General features: G+C 36.9%; 1 long non-coding RNA gene across 1 annotated transcript in view; it reads left to right on the top strand.

Annotated features, from left to right (window-relative positions):
• Positions 1-1,707: 1,707 nt before the first annotated feature.
• Positions 1,708-23,200, top strand: part of LOC134809268 (uncharacterized) — a 95,814-nt gene continuing 74,321 nt past the window's right edge. Inside the window, exon 1 of the long non-coding RNA XR_010154593.1 lies at positions 1,708-5,892. This is a non-coding gene — a long non-coding RNA (uncharacterized LOC134809268). The remainder of the gene's footprint in view (positions 5,893-23,200) is intronic.

Here is a 23,200-nt window from a genome sequence, read left to right as displayed (position 1 = left end):
ACATATTTTCTTAGGTTTTATTGTGAGACAATAAGGTAAAGGGAAAGTGCTTTCAATTCTTTTTTTGACCTTATACTCTTCTTTGTTGAGATATTTTTTCCTAGCAATGTTCTCATTATAAAAAGTTTCACCACAATAAAAGTAGAATCTCCTTCCAGCTTACTGTAATTGGTGGAGATATTAATTTTTAATGGAGTTCTCATGAGGACAAGGATACACCCTTTGGGATCAGGTGGTGGTTTTATCCTTAGAGAAGATGAAGTCATTTTGAATATAGAGCATCACTTCACATGCTTAATGGGATCATTGACCAATAACTTTCTATCAGTGACCTGACTTGACTTCAGTGCTGAGTTGTCTGAAATATATGCAAGACTGTGACATTTAATTACAACACATTTTTTAGAAATAGCATCATTACATGTTAGCCACTGGATCATGTACTTTTGGCAGTGGATATGGGTTAATTTCAACAATGCAAACTTCTTTTTTTAAACCACAGTTACAGAGAGAGTACAGAAACTCTCTGTGCTACTCTGTTCAGCTACAATACTGGATTAATGAATGTTAATCCATTGCATGGCTGATAAAGTGATGCTGAATATTAACTCCCTGGTATTCTCTCTTCTTTTTCTTTCTTTTCTCATCTACCTTTCATGCAGTCTATAACACAGAGGTTGTGAATTTACATGCTGTCTGTCTTTCAGTATGTTTCTGCATTAAAATATCACATGTCATGAAGTTCTGGAGGTCACTAGAAAATTGCAAATAATAAAATTATTTCAGGAATCTATATAATTTTTAATTTGATCATGTGCTCCCACTATCCTTTCTAATAACTCAGGCTGATTTAATACTGTCTTATTTTTAAAAAGATAGACCTATAGAAGAAACATATAATTAGTTGCTGACTTGGCATTTGGTTCAACAGTACTGAATTCAAAATGTTAATGATAGAGACAGATTGAGCTGGAAAGAGTATTTTATTTTCTTAACAAATTTGACTTTCACGTGCAGTTCAACTAGAACACATATGCTTCTCCTATATGCATGTTAGCTGTTTAATGTTAGGTCACTCCTTAACACACATGGAAGTAGTGATTCTTATTCTATTTTAGTAATGAGATGAAAAAGTTCAGTGAGTTCATTCAAGTTAGACAATCGGTCATTAATAGGTCCAAGGTTAAAATTCAGAAAATCTGGCATGAAGGCAAAGAAAACTCCCCAGTGACCAAAAATCTAGTAGCGAGACTATAAATAAAAAATAAAGAGATGCCCCATGGTTCAGAAAACTGGAGGCTGGATGAAAAGAATAAATAAATCTCCAGAGTACCACTGGTGCTAGGATTCCAACACACTGCTGAAGAGAAATTCCTGATCTCATTCTCACATAATGTAAAGCCAGTAGTAAACTGAATGTAACTAAACCTGTGAAAATGTCCAAACACAGCTTTACTCTAGGTTAGATTGATTCGGTTCAACAAACTTACAACCAGACAGAAGAAAGGACATAACTTTTCTGTGGGAAAATACTGTTTTTCTTTGGTCATTACTATTCCTTTATGCACTATACAATAAATAAATAATATAAAATACATAAATAAAATAAATAATATAAAATAAATAAATACATAAAATAAATAATATAAAATAAATAAAATATTTTATATTTATAAATAATATAAAATAATTATTTTATATTTTATAAATAATATAAAATAATATAAATAAAAAGTTTGACAAGTAATGAAAGAAGAAAATATAATCCATGTTAAAGAGAGCACACAGTCAATAGAAACAAATGCAGAGATGTTCCAGGTGTTGGAATTAGCAGACAGGAATTTTAAAATAATTATGATCAGCATGTGGAAAGGGTAGATAATGTATGTAAGTAGATTGGCAACTTTATCAATGAAATGCACATGTTTTAAAAGTTAGTTGGAAATGCTAGAAATGAAATACATAACATGGGAAAAGAAGAATTTGTTCAATGGGCTTATTGACAACTGAACTGAGTGAGAAAGAAACTGGTAAACTTAAAGACTGATCAGTGGAAAATATCCAAAATGAAACACAGAGAGAGATGTTTGAAAACAATGAAAATAATGGAAGAGCATTTCCAAGACCTGTGGGCCCAAATCAAATGATCTACCATATGTGTTGTTGGAGTCCCATGAGAGGAGAGAAAGAATGAGGTAGAAGAAATATTTGAAGAGATAATAGAAGAGAATTTTCAAAATAAGTGAAAGACAGCAAAGAAGTGTAATCAACCCTAAGTGGAGTATATAAAAAATATCTTCACCTATGTACATCATGGTCAAATTACTGTAAACCCAAAATAAAAAGCAGTATCTTATAATAGACAAATAAAAGCGATAACTATATGTAAGGGAACAATGACAAGAATAATGGCTGTCTCAGTATCAGAAACAGTGAAGGCTAGAAAATAATAGAACAATATCTTTAAAATGCTAAAAGAAAATATTGTCAGCCCACAATTCTATTTCCTATAAAGACATCCTACAAATATGAAGATAAAATAATTTCTAAAAGAAAAATGATTAAATTTGTCTGTGGCAGATTTATACTACAGCAAATACTAAAAGAAGCTCTTGGACTAAGAAGGAGCTATACCATGTGGAAGCCAGGATCTACAGGAAAGGGAATAAAGCACCAGAAAGGGAAATATATGGATAAGGATAAATATTTGAATAGCTGTCATTGCTTGTATTCAACATTGTACTGTGACTTCTAGTTAGTGCAGTGAGGCCAGAAAAAGAAATGACACACTAAAATTAAAAAGAAGTGAAACTATCATTATTCACAAATGACGTGCTTGTGTGTAGAAAACTCCATGTGGGCCCTGCACGGTGGCTCACGCCTGTAATCCCAGCACTTTGGGAGGCCGAGGTGCGCAGATCATGAGGTCAGGAGATCGAGACCATCCTGGTTAACACGGTGAAACCCCGTCTCTACTAAAAATACAAAAAAAATTAGCCGGGTGTGGTGGCAGGCACCTGTAGTCCCAGCTACTCGGGAGGCTGAGGCAGGAGAATGGCATGAACCCGGGAGGCGGAGCTTGCAGTGAGCTGAGATCGCACCACTGCACTCCAGCCTGGGCAACAGAGCCAGACTCCGTCTCAAAAAAAGAAAAAAAAAGAAAACTTCATGTAATCCACACACAAACAAATAACTACTAGAACTAATAAGTGAATTTAGCAGTCTCTGGACACAGGGCTAATATTCAAATATCAATTGCATTTCTAATTACTAACAATGAACAACTATAAAATGCTATTTAAAATATTGTCCACAATAGCATCAAAAACCCAAAATACCTAGAAACAGGCTCTTTTGAAGTGAGTTAGAAAGTGCAAAGAATCTAGACTAACCAAAATAATATTGATAAAGAAGAACAAAGTTGATGGATTTACACTATTTGATTTCAGGACTTAATACAATGTCACTGTAATCAAGTGAATGTGATGTTGGCGAAATAATAGATTGATGAAGCAGAATACAAAATCCAGAAATTGGCACATACAGATATATGTGATATATACACACGTATATGATACATACATACAAACATACATTGATATCTGACCAGAGTGGCAAATTAGATTAATAAAGAAAATATTTTCTTAAAACAAATGATGTGGCCGGGCATGGTGGCTCATGCCTATAATCCAAGCACTTTGGGAGCCTGAGGCAGGCAGATCACCTGAGGTCAGGAATTCAAGGCCAGCCTGGCCAACATGGTGAAACCCCATCTCTACTAAAAATACAAAAGTTAGCCAGACGCTGTGGCGGACTCCTGTAGTCCCAGCTACCTCGGAGGCTGAGGCAGGAGAATCGCTGGAACCTGGGAGGCAGGGATTTTGCAGTGAGCAGAGATCTCGCCACTGCACTCCAGCCTGGGCGACAGAGTGAGCTTCCGTCTCAAAAAAACCAAAATAAACAATCAAACAAAAAAAACAAATGATGCAAGAAAGATTGGCTATCCATTAGAAAACAAAAAATGATCTCTGATCTTACCTCACCCAAAACACAAAAATTACGTAGAAATAGATCATAAACTTAAATATAAACATTATAATCAAAAAGCTTTTTGAAGAAAATAAATAATATCTTTGTAACCCTAGGGTATGCAAAAATGTAATAGAATTAAAAACATTTCACCTGTCAAAGAATATTTGATTTTCAATAAAATTTAATTTCTGCTCATTAAAAGAAAGTGAACAGGCAATCGACAGACTTTGAAAATTCTCATCACTTATTTTTCATGAATAGGTCATGTCCAGAATATATAAATAACTTTTACGAGTCAACAGTAAAAAGATAAACAGCTCAGTAAAAAATGGGCCAAAGTCTGGAAAGACACTTAGCAAAAGAAAATTTGGGAATAAGTTGTCCTACATAGGATGAGGCTAATGAACACCTGAAAAGCTATTCAACATCATAAGTCGTCAGAGAGATGCAATTTAGAATCATAATGAGTTAGCATTTCACACTCACTGGAATGGCTAAGACTGACAGCACCAAATACTGATGAGGATATGGAGAAAGATAAATACTATCAAGTCAGTAGAGTAAAATATTACAACGATTGTGGGGAAAGGTTTGCCACATTCTTAAAAGTTAAACATATTGTGTCTCAGGAATTCCACTCCTAGGTATTTATCCAGGTGATATGATCACATACGTCTACACAAAGTCTTATATAAGACTGTTCCAAGAACATCTGGAAACACTTAAATATCCATTTCCTAGAAAATGAGTAAGCAAATTGTGGTATATTTATACAGTTAAATATTACTCTGTAATGAAAAGGAATGAGCTAGTGATAACATGCAACAGTAAGAATGAGTCTTAAAAATATATATTGGCAAAAAAAAGCCAGATGTAAAGAATATATACAGTATATTATGTTCAAAGACAGGCAAAATTGTCTATGGCAATGGAAATCAGTACAGTGTGGTTTGACTGAAAAGGAGAAGGAGGAAAACTTCTGGAGTGATTGAAATGTTTTGTATCTTGTTTTGGGTGGTGCTACATCGGTGTATACAACCATCAACACTCACGCAGGGAACACTTAAAATGTGTGCATTTTATTGTAATTTTAAAATTACCCGATTCTAAAAACTGAAAAAAGAAAAAGAGAAAGAAAAAACCAATCATAGAAATTTTCAGCATTTTGACTCCATATAAACTGTTATTTTGGAACACTTGGTTTTCATCTGATAAGTGTGTTTGAAAGCAATGCTATGGTAACGAGTGTAGGAGCTACCAAGAGAATCTGTGGTAGGAGGAAAGGGTTAGGTCAGCAACACCTGTTTCTGGCACTCTTCTGACGAGACACCAGATTGCCTACTGGCTTCTTCCAGCTTTCCCGAGCACAGGGAGAGTGGCAGCAATACCAGGGAGCCTTATGCTTACAAGATGGACACCATATGTTTTCACTATCGCTTCGTAGCTGTTCTCATCTGTCCCTTTTCTTTGTCCTTTTAGTATCTGAGGTCCAGTAACCCTGAGAAATTTAATATGAGAAGACACCATGAATGAAATATTAATATTTTAAAATCAAGTACAAAGAGAAGATTGCCTGTGAGTGGTTATTCTCTTCAGTTGTCCAATAGCTGTTATTTATCAAATTAACACCAAAACGTTCAAACTCTCTAAAAATGAATAGCTTTGCTTTATAAGGAGAGTTGTGAAAACTTATTAAGAACTCCTGCACACATTATTTAAAGATACCATTTACACGTGAGAGTAATTATAAATGAAATATATTAAATGTCCGAAAGTAGCACCATGTGGCAGAATTTTCAGGAAAAGAAATCGAATTAGTACTGGAAGAAGACATTCAAATAAGAGAACCACATTTTCAAGGTAAGATTGTGGTGGATTATTGAGCTGGGTTTTTGGTTCTTTAAATTGATGAGATTAGGATTTAATCACAAAATAATTTACTTATAACCTGAGATTTCAGACTTTAGCTGCTGAATATAAAATGTCCACTTCTGACTTCCGTTTTTTCCATTTGTGTGATTTCAGGAAAATTTATCAGCAAAACTTGGTGCTTTTGGCCGGAGGCATCTGTTTTGCAATTTCTAATCCTGCAGCTATTTAAAATGCCTGGAGAGGAGGGTGGAAAGATTTGTGTGTGAAGGGTGACTTTGGGAAGGATGAGCAGAAGGGGTACCAAATTTGAGTACTGGTTCTGCAGTTTTGAGCGAGTTTTGGAATTTAATTCTAAGTAAAGCCCAGAGCAACATTGTCTTTTTGAGTACATTTGTTTTTTCAAAGTGCCCCTTGTTTGTGAAACTAGTTTCTTCTCAGCCACTAAAAATTATTGCTTGCCTTTTGGGCCACACGGTATAGTAATAAAACAATGTAATTTACTTATGAGGAATAAGATGCACATGTATCTTTAACGCAGCATTCAATGCCTACAGTTTCAGAACCTCAGTGAAGGAGTGAAGAGCAATCTGTATCGGTTTTTCAAGCTACTCCACCTTTGGTGTGGGAAATTCATTTCCCCCAAAGCCCTAGGAAATAGCTTCTCTCTCCTACCTGATACATAGAAATTATTTCTTTTTCTCATTATTTTATCATTTTACCCGATCTCCTACTCTCTCTTTCTGACTCCTACTTATTTTTTAGCCCACTCTCACTTTGAACTTTTTGATGTATGTGATTATAACTATTTATAATGTTCAGCTTTGGATCAGTGTGTGCTTAGGTGGTTACAAAATATGCTGCACCCAAGAATAATTAGTAAAAAAATATTAATGCCACATGAAAATAAATATTATCTGGAAAAGAAGTATTAGGCCAGAAAGGTTTCCATGTTTCAGTTGAAAATAAGATGTGATGTGATTCAGAGGGAACAGAGTAAACAACTTAAGCAACTGGAGATGTGGATATCAAACCATCTTAATTTTTGCTGTGCTTATCCAGCTGATGGGACCAGCCTCTCCTACTGACTTTGGAAGCAGCTTTGGTATGTAAAAGCCTACATAAGTCACATAGCTTGCATTCACGCACTCTATATTCCTGTATTTCTAACCTTTGGTAAAGCAACCTTTTCCTTCTGCTGTCTTCTCAGGAGCATGGTTTGCCAGGGGTCACACACTGAGATGACTCTGGTGTTACTAAGCCAGTTTCCCACTCCCCAGGCCCAACAAACTTTCACCCAGTTCACTGTGGCTTTTAGTATATGTGTAAAGCTCTACTTGTTAAACGTCAGGAGTAGAATAACTGGTTTTAACTGGTTTTGTACTTGCAAAGCTGGAGTGTGTTTATCTGTACTTTGTCACTCTGCATGATAATCTTCTTTATTATTCAGGTATTTGTGAGCACCAAATATGTATATGGGAGTTTTAAAACTCATTGATTGCTTCTCTGGTTGCCAAGGATATTGGAAGGCAATTCCTTGAGTTCCTTTATTTATTTTCTATCAGAGTTTGTTTATTATTCATGGTTTTCTATGCTTCTGAATTACTTTTATATTCCATAAAGCCTAATACTTCTCGAAGTGAAATTTCAAGTTCATCTTCTTTTGCTGCTAGCCGACTAAAATCCTAGGCCTGAGCAAGAATAGATGTGAAACTTCTGCGAGCAAAAATACAGTGAAGCTTGTTCTCAGAGCATTTGAAGTCTTATTAGAGCACTAACTTGGTTATCTCAGACCTGTGTTTCTTGTGAATGCTGTTTGACTGGTGATACTTTAGCAGCCTGGAAGGAATGCCTCCCAAATCTAATTGAGCTGTTTTTTGCTTTGGCCTGGCCTATAATAGTTGGAAGATATTTTGGGTACTACTTCCCTGATGGTAATTCTGACCCACTTATTCTATAGCAGCTTTTGTTGCCATGAAATGCTGCAAATATTTGAGATATGCTTTACAATGTTAAATATATGCTATATTTGGCCACATTAAATTTTTTATTGTCTATACTCAGTACATTTTTCCTCTTGTGAATCTTTCAGGCAACAGTAGGAACATAGGTTCATAGATTAAAAGAAACATAAGAACTTAGGAACATAGTTGATTAAGAATACTATTAAATGAACTGGATATATTTCCTTGACCCTAGGCTACTTGTAGTAAACCACTAAACTAACATGAAATAATAAATGACAATGATGAAAATGGCCTTCTGTAACACCACTGTCAGAAACTTAAGCTAAATCTTGAAATGGTACTCTAGAGAAGTCATTCTCAACCACAGAGGAGGGAAAATGGTGAGTTCTCAACCACAGAGGAGGGAAAATGGTGAGGAACGAGGGTTTTGTTCCCCCAGTGGACATTTGGGTATGTCTAGAAACACTTTTGGTGGCCACAATTGGGAAGAGGGATGTCAACAGCATCTAGTGGACAAAGACCAGGGATGCAATGCTGCCAAACATCTCATAACGCCCAGCACAGCAACCCTCCCATCCCCATCCACACACACAGCAAAGAATTATCCAGTCTCAAATAATAACGCTGAAGTAGAAAAACCCTCCTCTAAAGGCCACTTCACAGAGAAATGACTTCCTTGTATGTGTTTTGGGAAACTAGCTACGCTACATGCAAGTATGAAAGCAAGGAAACTTAGCCCGTAAGTCCACTACCTTATTGCAGCCGTGTCTATTTCCATGCCAAACTTTGACTGCTTACTGAGTGTTTCCACCTTTTTACAGTTGTAGCACTCCCACCAGGTTTGACTTTGGTATGGTTTGACTTTCAAAACATATGTTCTACATTTTATAAAATAAGTTAAATAGGAAAGACATAAGAGTCAAGCATAAGCATAATAAAGTTGAGAGTCAGTGGAATAGACCTGCTAGACTTCTGGAATGGACTTCTCTAGACTTGAGAAATTTGTGACCACATTCTACAACCTAATATCATATTGAACAATTATTTTAAAAGCTACAAAACACCTGGGTCAGCAGTCCTTCTCAATGAGCACAGTGGTAGGGAGAAAACATTTGCATAAATAAGTCTGGCTGGCGTGATATAATTTAAAGCCTAATAGAATGGTTTTATAACAACTTCAGTTTCTAAAACTTAAGGCAAAACATTATTTTACTGTGTTTGCTATCAAAGATTTCTCATACAGATAATCATAGAAAAAATTTATAAATATTAATTGTAATTAAAGAGCATGAGACCTTATAAAACAATATTTTGAAAAGGAGAAAAATATTTAACAAAAATAATATGGTTATTATATAAAGATTATTATAAAGATTAAAGAAAAAAATTTATAGATTATTAAAATTCTTGCCAAAGCATCTTTCAGAACAGATCTTTGCATAAAATATTGAAGACATAGCTTAAAGAAATCTCATATTTTGATGTGATATCTTTTAAGAAGTTTATGTGCAAGTTAATTGCAAGTATTTTGCTTAATTATTCAATGCTGAATTAAACAATATATGGAATATTTGTTTTTGCTAAATATAAAAGATTGAATTCTATAGAATTTTTGCTTCCATTTTGTTATGAAAATACACACATTCATGCATTCTCATATACACAGATAATATAAAACCTATGCTTTTTGTCAAGAGTAAAATTCAGGATATTATTAATAACATTACCTTTAATGGCAAAAACCACAATTACTTTTGCACCAACCTAATATAACTTCTGAAGGTAAAGACAACAAAACTGTCTCAAAGAAGACTTGACTGTATGAGGTATAGCAAAATTAATAACTCACAAAAGGTAAATACATCCAGATAAATCTTCTTCAGTACCCACCTTACCTGTTTATGGGATTTCCCAATTTAATTGTCTTTCTTGTTCTTAAAATTTACTTCTGACTTACTTTTGGTTATTTTGAAATCAAGTTTACACACAAAAGATAAAGATACTTTACCATATGGACAGTCAAAAATATGTGCCACAGACAATTAAGATCATTGTTGAAAAGAAACTCCAGATCATGTTTTGAACAATGCCAATCTCATTAGAATAAATGCACAACTTCCCAAATGGATACTGTAAAGGCAGCAACACACACTTGGATGTGTGAATTATATTTAAAAATATCATGCTTAGTTTATGCATTATAATATTGCTAGCAGTGGTTTTCTTTCTTGGGGTATTTACAGACCAAGGACTTCCTGGTTCTCTACCAGTAAGCGTGCTTGCATTCACACACACATGTGAGATTTAGAGATGACACTTCTGTTCTAACTAGGCCAATATAATATTGTGATGCCTTGGAAACATCCTTAGATATTTGTTCTGAAAAAGAGGATGACACCAGTTCAGATGCCATGGAAGCAACGGAACCAGATTATCTAGTTTGTGTTTAAGATACCAATCTAAACAATCTGCTGTATTTAACTGAGCAGAATTTGGCCTGTGTAAAAAATATGTAAGCCTCATATTTTTAGCATGACAAAAAACAGAATGGACTCAGAAGACTTTGGATTTGAGAATAGAGATTTTCGTCTATTTAAAAATTATTCATCTAAATATTTTCAAATTGCTTAGCATAAAAATACTTTTCAGTGGGAGGTGGAGCAAGATGGCCAAATAGAAGCTTCCACTGTTTGTTCCCCCTGCAGGAGCTCCAAGTTGAACAACTATCCACACAGAAAACCACCCTCATAGGAACCAAAAATCAGGTGAGCAATTACAGTACCTGGTTTTCACATCCTACTAAGGAAGAGGCCCTGAAAAGGGTAGAAAAGGCAGTATTTTTTTAAATTATTATTATTATTTTACTTTAAGTTCTGGGGTACATGTGCAGAACGTGCAGGTTTGTTACATAGGTATACACGTGCCATGGTGGTTTGCTGCACCCATTAACCGGTCATCTACATTGGGTATTTCTCCTAATGCTATCCCTCCCCTAGCACCCCAACCCCCGACAGGCCCCAGTGTTTGATGTTCCCCTCCCTGTGTCCATGTGTTCTCATTGTTCATCTCCCATGTATGAGTGAGAATATGCGGTGTTTGGTTTTCTGTTCTTGTGTTAGTTTGCTGAGAATGATGGTTTACAGCTTCATTCATGTCCGTGCAACGGATGTGAACTCATCCTTTTTTATGGCTGCATAGTATTCCATGGTGTATATGTGCCACATTTTCTTTATCCAGTCTATCATGGATGGGCATTTGGGTTGGTTCCAAGTCTTTGCTATTGCGAATAGTGCTGCAATAAACATACATGTGCATGTGTCTTTATGGTAGAATGATTTATAATCCTTTGGGTATATACTCAGTAATGGGATTGCTGGGTCAAGTGGTATTTCTGGTTCTAGATCCTTCAGGAATTGCCAAATTGCCATTCTGTCTTCCACAATGATTGAACTAATTTACACTCCCACCAAGTGTAAAAGCCTTCCTATTTGTCCACATCCTCTCCAGCATCTGTTGCTTCCTGACTTTTTAATGATCACCATTCTAACTGGCTTGAGATGGTATCTCGTTGTGGTTTTGATTGGCATTTCTCTAATGACCAGTGATGATAAGCTTTTTTTCACATATTTGTTGAATGCATAAATGTCTTCTTTTGAGAAGTGTCTGTTCATATCCTTCACCCACTTTTTGATGGGGTTGTTTTTTTCTTGTAAATTTGTTTAAGTTCTTTGTAGATTCTGGATATTAGCCCTTTGTCAGATGGATAGATTGCAAAATTTTTCTCCCATTCTGTATGTTGCCTGTTCACTCTGATGATAGTTTCTTTTGCTTTGCAGAAACTCTTTAGTTTAATTAGATGCCATTTGTCAATTTTGGCTTTTATTGCCATTGCTTTTGGTGTTTTAGTCATGAAGTCTTTGCCCATGCCTATGTCCTAAATGGTATTGCCTAGGTTTTTTTCTAGGGTTTTTATGGTTTTAGGTTTTATATTTAAGTCTTTAATCCATCTTGAGTCAATTTTTGTATAAGGTACAAGGAAGGAGTCCAGTTTCAGCTTTCTGCATATGGCTAGCCAGTTTTCCCAGCACCATTTATTAAATAGGGAATCCTTTCCCCATGCTTGTTTTTGTCAGGTTTGTCAAAGATCAGATGGTTGTAGATGTGTGGTGTTATTTCTGAGGCCTCTGTTCTCTTCCATTGGTCTGTGTATCTGTTTTGGTACCAGTACCTTGCTGTTTTGATTATTGTAGCCTTGTAGTATAATTTGAAGTCAGGTAGTGTGATGCCTCCAGCTTTGTTCTTTTTGCTTAGGATTATCTTGGCTATATGGGCTCTTTTTTGGTTCTATATGAAATTTAAAGTAGTTTTTTTTTTTCTAATTCTTTGAAGAAAGTCAATGGTAGCTTGATGGGGATAGCATTGAATCTATAAATTACCTTGGGCAGTATGGCCATTTTCACGATATTGATTCTTCCTATCCATGAGCATGGAATGTTCTTCCATTTGTTTGTTTCCTCTTTTATTTCATTGAGCAGTGGTTTGTAGTTCTCCTTGAAGAGGTCCTTCACATCCCTTGTAAGTTGTATTCTTAGCTATTTTATCTCTTTGTAGCAATTGTGAATGAGAGTTCACTCATGATTTGGCTCTGTTTGTCTGTTATTAGTGTATAGGAATGCTTGTGATTTTTGCACATTGATTTTATATCCTGACACTTTGCTGAAGTTGCTTATCAGCTTAAGGAGATTTTGCGCTGAGATGATGGGGTTTTCTAAATATACATTCATGTCATCTGCAAACAGAGGCAATTTGACTTCCTCTTTTCCTATTTGAATACCCTTTATTTCTTTCTCTTCACTGATTGCCCTGGCCAGAACTTCCAACACTATGTTGAATAGGATTGGTGAGAGAGGGCATCCTTGTCTTGTGCCGGTTTTCAAAAGGAATGCTTCCAGTTTTTGCCCATTCAATATGATATTGGCTTTGGGTTTGTCATAAACAGCTCTTATTATTTTGAGATACGTTCCATCAATACCTAGTTTTTTTTGAGTTTTTAGCGTGAAGGCCTGTTGAATTTTGTCGAAGGTGTTTTCTGTATCTATTGAGATAATCATGTGGTTTTTGTCATTGGTTCTGTTTATGTGATGGATTACGTTTATTATTTGCATATATTGAACCAGTCTTGCATCCCAGGTATGAAGCCGACTTGATCGTAATGGATAAGCTTTTTGATGTGCCGCTGGATTCAGTTTGCCAGTATTTTATTGAGAATTTTCACATTAATGTTCATCAGGGATATTGGCCTGAAATTTTCTTTTTTTGTTGTGTCTTGAAAAGGCAGTCTTGAATTGCCAATGCCACTCCTACCACATTGCCTGGTAGCAGCCATGTGGCTTGGAGAGAGAATCTGTGCACATTGGGGAGGGAGAATGCATTGATTGTGGGACTTTGCACTGGAACTCAGTGCTACCCTGTTATAGCAGAAAGCAAAAGGGGGCAGAAATCAGCCAGTACCCACGAAAGGGAGCATTTAGACCAGCCCCAGCCAGAGGCAAATCATCCATTCCAGTGGTCAGAACCTGAGTTCCTGCAAACCCCACCACTTTGTGTGCTATGGGGTCCTAAATAAACTTGAAAGGTAGCCTAGGCCACAAGGACTGCAATTCCTGGGCAAGTCCTGGTGTTGTGCTGGGTTCAGAGCAGTGGACTTGGGATGCATACAATCTAGTGAGACACCAGCTGGGGAGGCCGAGGGAGTGCTTGAGCCACCCCTCCCCCAGACCCTGGTAATGCAGCTCACAGCTCCAGGAGAGACTCCACTTGAAGAGAGGAGAGGGGAGAGAAAATAGCACTACGTCTTGCAACTTGGGTACTAGCTGAACCACAGTAGAACAGGGGACCAGGCAGAGTCCTGAGGTCCCTCATTCCAGGCCCTATCCCTGTTGACATTTGTAGACACACCTTTTGCCAGAAGGGAACCCATTGCCTTGACAGGAAGGACTCAGAATGGGCAGGATTTATCACCAGCTGACTAAAGAGCACCTGGGCCCTGAATAATCAACAGTGGAAGCCAGGCAGTACTCGCTGCAGGCCTTGGGTTCGGCTCACAGCTATGCTGGCTTCAGGTGTGACCTAGCACATTTACAGCTGTATTGGCCACAGGCAGACTTTTTTTCTGTTTAAGAAAAGGAGAGGAATGAGTAAAGGGGACTATGTCTTGCAGCTTGGTTACCAGCTCAGCCACAGTGGGATAGAGCACCAAGCAGGCACCTGGGGTCCTTGATTCCAGGCCTTGGATTCTGGATGGCATTTCTGGATAAGTCCTGGGCCAGAGGGGAGTCAACTGCCCTGAAGGGAAAGACCCAGGCCTGGCAGCATTTACCACAAGCTGACTTCAGAGTCCTTGGGCCTTGAGTCAACATAGGAGGTAACCAGGAATTACTTACCACCAGCCTGGGGCAGTGGTGGCCACTGGGAGACTCCTCTGCATGAGGAAAGGGGAGAAGAGTGGTAAGGGCTTTGTCTTGTGGCTTCTGTGCCAGCTCAGCTGCAGTAGAATACAGTACCAGGTAGATTCCTAAGATTCCTGACTCCAGGCCCTGGCTCCCAGACAGCATTTCAGGACCTGCCCAGGGCCCCAGGGAACTCATTGCCCTGAAGGGAAGGACACAAACCTGGCTGAATTTGCCACCTGCTGATTGTAGAGTCCTTGGGCCTTGAGTGAACATAGGCGGTAGCCAGGCAGTGGTCACTGTGGGCCTTGAGTGAGACCGAGTGCTGTGTTGGCTTCAAGTCTGACCCAGTTCTGTATCAGTGGTGGTGGCCACAGGGGTGCTTGTGTCACCCCTCCTCCAGCTCTAGGCAGGTCAGCACAGAGAAAGAGAGAGAGACCCAGTTTGTCTGGGGGAAAGTAAGGGAAGAGAGAGAGACTCCATTTGTTTGGGGTAAAGTAAGGAAGAGAACAAGAGTCTCTCCCTGGTAATTCAAGGAATTCCTCCAGATCTTACCCAAGAGCACCAAGGTGGTACATCTATGAGACTGCAAGAGCCACAGTGCTACTGGCCTTGGGATGTCCTCTAAATGGAGACATGGCTACAGTGACCAAAGACTTAGATCATAACACTCAAGTCCCTTTGAATTATCGGAAAGCTTTCCAAGAAGGATGGGTACGAACAAGCACAGACTGTAAAGACTTCAATAAATACCTAAATATTCAATGCCCAGATACCAATGAACAACCACAAGCATCAAGACCACCCAGAAAAACATGACCTAACCAAACTACATGAGACACCAGTGCCCAGTCCAGAGAGACGGAGGTATGTGAACTCTCAGACAGATGATCCAAAATAGCTGTTTGTTTGTGTGCAGTGGCTCATGTCTGTAATTCCAGCACTTTGTGAGGGTGAGACGAGGACTACTTGAGCCCAGGAGTTTCAAACCGATCTGGGCAACATAGTGGGACCCCATCTCTACAAAAAAAATTTTATTAATTAGCTGGGTATGGTGATATCATATGTCTGTGATCTCAGTTACTTCGGAGGATCAGGCAGGAGGATTGCTTGAGCCTGGGAGGTAGAGGCTGCACTGAGCCATGATCACACCATTGCACTTCAGCCTGGAGGACTGAGTGAGCCCCTGTCTCAAAAAAAGAAAATAGAAAAAAACAACAAAATAGCTGTTTTGAGGAAGCACAATAAAATTCAGGATGACACAGAGAAGGAATTTGGAATCCTATCAGATAAATTAAACAAATTAATTAAAATAATTAAAAAGAATCAAGCAGAAATTCTAGAACTGAAAATGCAATCGACATACTGAAGAGTACGACATACTGAAGAGTACATCAGACTTTTAACAGCAGAATTAATCAAGCCAAAGAAAGTATTAGTGAGCTTGAAGATAGGTTATTTAAAATACATAGTCAGAAGAGACAAAAGAAAAAAGAATAAAAAAGAATGAAGTGTGCCTACAAGATCTAGAAGATTGCCTCAAAAGGGCAAATTTAAGAGTTATTGGCCTTAAAGAGAAGATAGAAAGAGAGATAGAGATAGGAAGTTTATTCAAAGGTATAAGAACAGAGAACCTCTGAAATCTAGAAAAAGATACTAATAATCAAGTACAAGAAGGCTATAGAACACCTTAATCAAAATACGACTACCTCAAAACATTTAATAATCAAACTCCTAAAGGTCTAGGATAAAGAATGGATCTTAAAAACAGCAAGGGAAAAAAATAACATAAAAAGGAGCTTCAGTATGCCTGGCAGAGAAGTTTCTCATTGGAAACTTCACAGGCTAGGAGACAGTGGCATGACATATTCACAGTGAAGAAGAAAAAACTTTTATCCTAGAATAGTCCATCCAGTGAAAATATCCTTCAAACATGAAGGAGAAATACTTTCCTAGACCAACAAAAGCTGAGGGATTTCAACACTGGACCTGTCTTAAAAGGAATGCTAAAAGGAGTTCTTCAATCTCAATAAAAAGGATGTTAATGAGCAGTAAGAAATCATCTGAAGGTACAAAACTCACTGTTAATAGTAAGTACAGGCCAGGCATGGTGTAATCTCAGCATTGTGGGAGGCCAAGAAAGGAGGATCACTTGAGCTCAGGAGTTTGAGACAAGCCTGGGAGACATGAGGAAACCCATTTCTACAAAAAACATCTCTACATAAAACACAAAATCCATCTTACTAAAAATACAAAACCCATCTCTTAAAAAAAACACAAAAATTAGCCAGGTGTGGTGGTCCATGCTACTTGGGATGCTGAGGTGGGAGGATTGCTTGTGCCTGGGAGGCGGAGGTTGTAGTGAGCCAAAATTGAGCCACTGCACTCCAGCCTGGGAGAGTGAGACCCTATCTCAAAAAAAAAAAAAAAATAAAAATAAAAAGGACAAGGACACAGTAAGACAAAATATCATCAATATCATCACACTGTAATTGTGGAGTGCAAACTACACATACGTTGAGTAGAAAGACCAAAAGATGAACCTATCAAAAATAAGATGTACAACTTTTCAAGACATAGACATTATGATAAGATCTAAATAGAAACAACAAAAAGTTAAAAAGGAGGGATAAAGTTAAAATGTAGAGTTTTTATTAAGTTTTTTTTTTTTTGCTTGTTTGTTTGTTTATATAATCAGTGGTAAGTTATCATCAGTTTAAAGTAACAGGTTATAAGGTATTCCTTGCAAGCCTCATGATAATGTCAAATAAAAAAACCTAAAACAGTTACACAAAAAATAAAAAGCAAGACATTAAAACATACCACCAGAGAAATGCACCTTCACTAAAGAAAGATAGGAAGGAAGGAATAAAGGAATAAAAGACCACAAAACAATCAGAAAACAACAAAACAGCAAGAGTAAATCCTTACTTATCAAGAGTAACATTGAATGCAAATGTACTAAACTCTCCATTCAAAAGACAGAGAGTCACTAACTGGATTAAAAAGCAAGACCCAATGATCTGTTGCCTACAAAAAAGATACTTTAACTACAAAGATACATATAGAATGAAAATAAAGGGATGGAAAAAGATATTCTATGCCAATGAAAACAAAACAAGAGCAGGACTAGCTACACTTATATATAATAAAATAGATTTCAAGAAAAAAATCTATGAAGAGAGTCAAAAAAGCTCATTAAGTAATGATAAAGAGGTCAATTCAGCAAGAAGATATAACAATTGTAAATATATATGCACCCAATACTGGAGTGATTAGATATTTAAAGCAATTATTATTAGAGCTAAAAAGAGAGATAGACCCCAATACAATAATAGCTGGAGACTTCAACAGCCCATTTTCAGCATTAGATGAGCATGTGGACAGAAAATAAAGTAAGGAACATTGGACTTAGTCTGCAGTATGGAACAAATGGACATAATATTAACAGATTCTTACAGAACAATTTTTCCAGCTGCAGAATACACATTTGTTTACTTAGCACATGGATCATTCTTAAGAATGGACCGTGTGTTAGGACACAAAACAAGTCTTAAAAGATTTTTTAAAAATGGAAATAATATTAAGCACCTTCTCTGACCATAATAGAATAAAACTAGATATCAATAACAAGAGGAGTTTTGGAAACTATACAAACACATGGAAATTCAAAAATATGCTCCTGAATGACCAATGGGTCAATGAAGAAATAAAGAAGGAAATTAAAAACTTTTTTGAAATAAATCACAATGGAAACACAACATATCAAAAAGCATACCAGAAGCAGTACTGAGAAGGAAATATATGGTTATAAGTGTCTACATCAAAGAAGTAGAAAAACTTCAAACAGCCTAATGATACATCTTTAATAACTAGAAAAATAAGAGAAAAATCAAACCCAAAATTGCTAGAAAAAAGAAATAATAAAGCTCAGATATAAATAAAATTGAAACAAAAAATACAAAAGTTCAATGAAATTAAAAGTTGCTTTTTGAAAAGATAAACAAAATCAACAAACCATTAGCTAGACTAAGTAAAAAGAGAAAAGAGTCAAATAAATAAAATCAAAGATGAGAAAGGAGACATTAAAACTAATACTGCAGAAATTAAAAGGATAATTAGAGGCTACTATGAGCAACTATATGCCAATAAATTGGAAAGTCTAGAAGAAATGGATAAATTCCTAGACACATAAAGCCTACCAAGATTGAATCATGAGGAAATCCAAAATCTGAACAGATCAGCAACAAGTAATAAGATCAAAGCTGTAATAAAAAGTCTCCCAGCAAAGAAATGCCCAAGACCCAATGGCTTCACTGCTGAATTTTAGCAATCATTTAAAGGAAAACTAATACCAATCTGATTCAAGCTATTTCAAAAAGTAGAGGAGGAGGGAATACTTCCAAACTAAATCTACAAGGACAGTGTTATGCTAAAATCAATACAAGACAAAGATACATCAACAACAAAAAAAAATGTATAGGCCAATATCCCTGATGAACATTGAGGCAAAAATCCTCAACAAAATACTAGCAAATTGAATTCAACAACATATTAATAAAAATCATTTATCATAACCAAGTGGGATTTATCCCAGGGATACAAGGATGTTGATACACAAATCAACCTATGTGATACATCATATCAGCAGAATAAAGAACAAAAACCATCTGATCATTTTAATTGTTACTGAAAAGTCATTTGATCAAATTCAATATCTCTTCATGATATAAATTCTCAAAAAGCTGGATATAGGAGGAACATACCTCAACACAATAAAAGCCATATACAACTGACCCAAGCTAGTCTTCTCCCGAATGAGGAACAACCAAAAGGCTTTCCTCTAAGATCTGGAACAAAACAAGGATGCCCACTTTCACCACTGTTATTCAGCATTGTATTGGAAGCACTAGCTAGAGAAATTTGACAAATGAAATAAAGGGCATCTGGATTGAAAAGGAAGAAGTTATCCTTGTTTGCAGATAACATGATCTTATTTTGGGAAAAACCTAAAGACTCCATAAAAACTATTAGAATTGATAAGCAAATTTAGTAAAGTTGCAGGATACAAAACCAACATAAAAAATCAGTAGTATTTCTATTTGACAGCAGTGAATAATCTGAAAAAGAAATCAAGAAAGTAATCCCTTTAACAATAGCTACAAATAAGATAAAAAGAAAACTAGGAATGGCCGGGTGCGGTGGCTGATGCCTATAATCCCAGCACTTTGGGAGGCCCAGGCAGGCAGATCACGAGGTCAGGAGATGGAGACCATCCTGGCTAACATGGTGATTCCCCATCTGTATTAAAAATACAAAAAAGTAGCCAGATGTGGTGGCGGGCACCTGTAGTCCCAGCTACTCGGGAGGCTGAGGCAGGAGAATGGCCTGAACCCCAGAGGCGGAGCTTGCAGTGAGCCGAGATGGCACCACTGCACTCCAGCCTGGGCGACAGAGCGTGACTGCATCTCAAAAACAAAACAAAACAAAACAACAACAAAAACCTAGGAATAAACTTAAGCAAAGAAGTGAAACATCTCCACAATGTAAACTATAAAACATTGATGCAAAACATTGAAGAGGACACACTAAAATGGAAAGATTGTCTATGTTCATGGAATAGAAGAATCAATACTATCAAAATGTCCATACTACCCAGAGCACTCTATAGATTCAATGTAATCTCTATCAAGATACCAATGATATTTTTTTACAGAAATAGAAAAAATAATTCTAAAATTTATATGGAACCACAAAAGACCCAGAATAGCCAAAGCTATCCTAAGCAAAAAGAACAAAAATAAAAGACTCACATTACCTGACTTCAAATTATACTTCAGAACTGTAGTAACCAAACCAGCAAGGTACTGGCATAAAAATAGACATATAGACCAATGGAACAGAAGATAAAACCCAGAAATAAGTCCATATATCTACAGTGAATTCATTTTTGACAAAGATGCCAAAAGCATACATTGGGGAAAGGACAGCCTCTTCAATAAATGGCACTGGGAAAACAAAATATTCATATGCAGAAGAATGAAACTAGATCCCCACCTATCACTATGGAAAAATCAAATCAAAATGGATCAAAGGCTTAATTCTAAGGTCTCAAACTCTAAAACTACTAAAAGAAAACATTTGGTGAACTATCTGGTACATTGGTATGGGCAAAGATTTCTTGAGTAATACCCCACAACCACAGGCAACAAAAGCAAAAATGGACAAATGGGATCACATCAAGTTGAAAAGCTTCTGCACAATAAAAGAAACAACCAACAAAGTGAAGAGATAACCCACAGAAGGGAAGAAAATATTTGCAAACTACCCATCTGACAAGGGCTTAATGACCAGAACATACAAAGAGTTCAAACAACTCAATAGGAATAAATGTAATAATCTGATTTTAAAATATGCAAAGGATCTGAATAGACATTTTCTGAAGAAGAAACACAAATGACAAACAGGAATATGAAAAGATGCTTAATTAACATCATTGATCATCAGAGAAATAAAAGTCAAAACTACAATGAGATACCATCTCACTCCAGTTGTGATGACTTTTATCCAGAAGACAGGCAATAATGAATGCTGATGAGAATGGCTAGAAAAGGGATCTCTTGTACTCCTTTGGTTGGAATGTAAATTGGAACAACCACTGTGGAGAATGGTTTGGAGTTTCCTCAGAAAAACTAATAATAGAGCTACCATAGGATCCAGCAATCCCTCTGCTCTGTACATACCCGAAGAAAGGAAATGAGTGTATCAAAGAGCTATCTGCACTCCTATGTTTTTGCAGCACTATTCACAATAGCCAAGATTTGGAAATATTCTAAGTGTCCATCAACAGACAAATGGACAAAGAAAATGTAGTGCATATACACAGTGGAGTAATATTCAGCCATAAAATATGAGATCCTGTCATTTGCAATGCCATAGATAGAACTGGGAGACATTATGTAAAGTGAAATAAGCCAGGCACACAAAGATAAAATGTGCATGTTCTCACTTATTTGTGGGAGATAAAAATGAAAACAATTGAAATCATGGAAACAGAGAGTATAATGATGGCTATCAGAGGCTGGGAAGGGTGGTAGGGTAGAGAGGTCAGGGTGGGAGTGAGGGAAGGAAACGGGGATGGTTAATGGGTACAAAAATATAGTTATATAGAATGAATAAGATCTAGTGTTTGATCGCACAACAAAGTGTCTGTAGTCACCAATAATTCATTGTACGTTTGAAAATAACGAAAAGACTATAATTGGATTGTCTGTAACACAAAGAAAGGATAAATGCTTAGGTGATGGATACTCTATTTACCCTGATGTGATTATTATGCACTGTATGCCTATATCAAAATATCTCACATACCCCATAAATATATACACCTACTATGTACCCACAAATAAAATAAGAAAAAAAAGAACAGAGAAAACTTTCCTCTTTGCTGTGACAATTGAAGATTTACAGAGCACACAAATTGTCTTCTAAATTAATTTTCTCTTTCTGTCAATGGAGTCGTCATTTTTCAATAGATATTCTTCCTTTTCTTTTCCTTTATGGCTGTTGTGATCTTCATTCAAGCATCCACTTTCCTGTCTTCTGTCTCAGCTCCCACTTTGCCAGTCTTCAAGTGGGTCACTCCTCAGCCTGAGTTGCTCCCGAGTCATCTCACTATTTTGTAGTGCATCCAGGCTCATGAGCCAACTCAATATTTCTATTGAAAACCTCAGTTTTTCCACTTGCAAATTTCTTGCACTCTATATGCCATGTATAATACCAGATGACGTAAAATTACACTAGTAAAATACATTACATTTTCTTATAAACCACTTTAGCCCATCTCTTTAATATATAAAACCTACCAGTTCTCTTAGCAGAGTTCACAACTGGTGTTTATTCTATCATTTTCCTCTCTTCTTTCTATCCAAGCCCATTCCATCTGCTTGACAAGATGGAAAATCTTTCTGTTTTCCATTATTTCCTGTGAACAATATCACATGTCATTTTACCTAGCCAGCACAAAGTTTTACTCCTAGTTCAGTACATTTTTATTCAATTTCTTTGGCAAGCTAGGAAGAACTGTGACATTGTTCTTACTGAAAAATACAAAAGCCTAAGGTGTAAAGGTTACTCTGTATCTCATCTTTATTAACTATTGTAATCTCATGTTCCAACAGAGCAAATGTAGATATAGACTGTGATCTCTGCTTAGCCTAAACTGAGAACAGCTTTATGGATTCGGCAATTCTCCCAGGCATATATTTGCATGCCTGATTTACATTTGGAGAAGGAAGAAGAGAGGAGAAAGGGAACATTTTATATCTGAAGGCCCGATAGGGCTCTGAGAGATGAGAATGTAGGAAATGCAGAGGATAATATGGTATTGACTTCCTGGAAGGGGTGAATGAATAGTTCTGAGTCCTGTGAATTCAGGAGCTAGACATATTTTTTCTGATTTCTGGATGGAATCCAGCATGTGCACAGCAAGGAAGATTGAAGGAAAGACAGTGCCATGATGGTGCCACATTGCTGTGTAGCACTGGGGACACCAGGAGCTGTCCTGGATAAGGTAATATTATTATTATTATTTTTTTTGAAACAGCCGGCTGGCGTGCAGTGGCAAGATCTCGGCTCACTGCAAGCTCCCCCTCCCAAGCTCAAGTGATTCTCCAGCCTCGGCCTCCTGAGTAGCTGGGATTACAGGTATGCACCACCACGCCCAGCTAATTTTTAAATTTTTAGTAGAGATGGGGTTTCACCACGTTGGCCAGGATGGCCTCGATCTCCTGACCTCGTGATCCGCCCCACCTCGGCCTCTGAAAGTGCTGGGATTACAGGTGTGAGCCACCACACCCGGCCGGTAATATTCTTCATGATCAG

This window comes from Pan troglodytes, chromosome 22 (assembly GCF_028858775.2).
Source record: "Pan troglodytes isolate AG18354 chromosome 22, NHGRI_mPanTro3-v2.0_pri, whole genome shotgun sequence".
In the NCBI taxonomy this organism is placed as follows: Eukaryota; Metazoa; Chordata; class Mammalia; order Primates; family Hominidae; genus Pan; species Pan troglodytes.
This window is presented reverse-complemented; position numbering and strand designations above follow the sequence as displayed.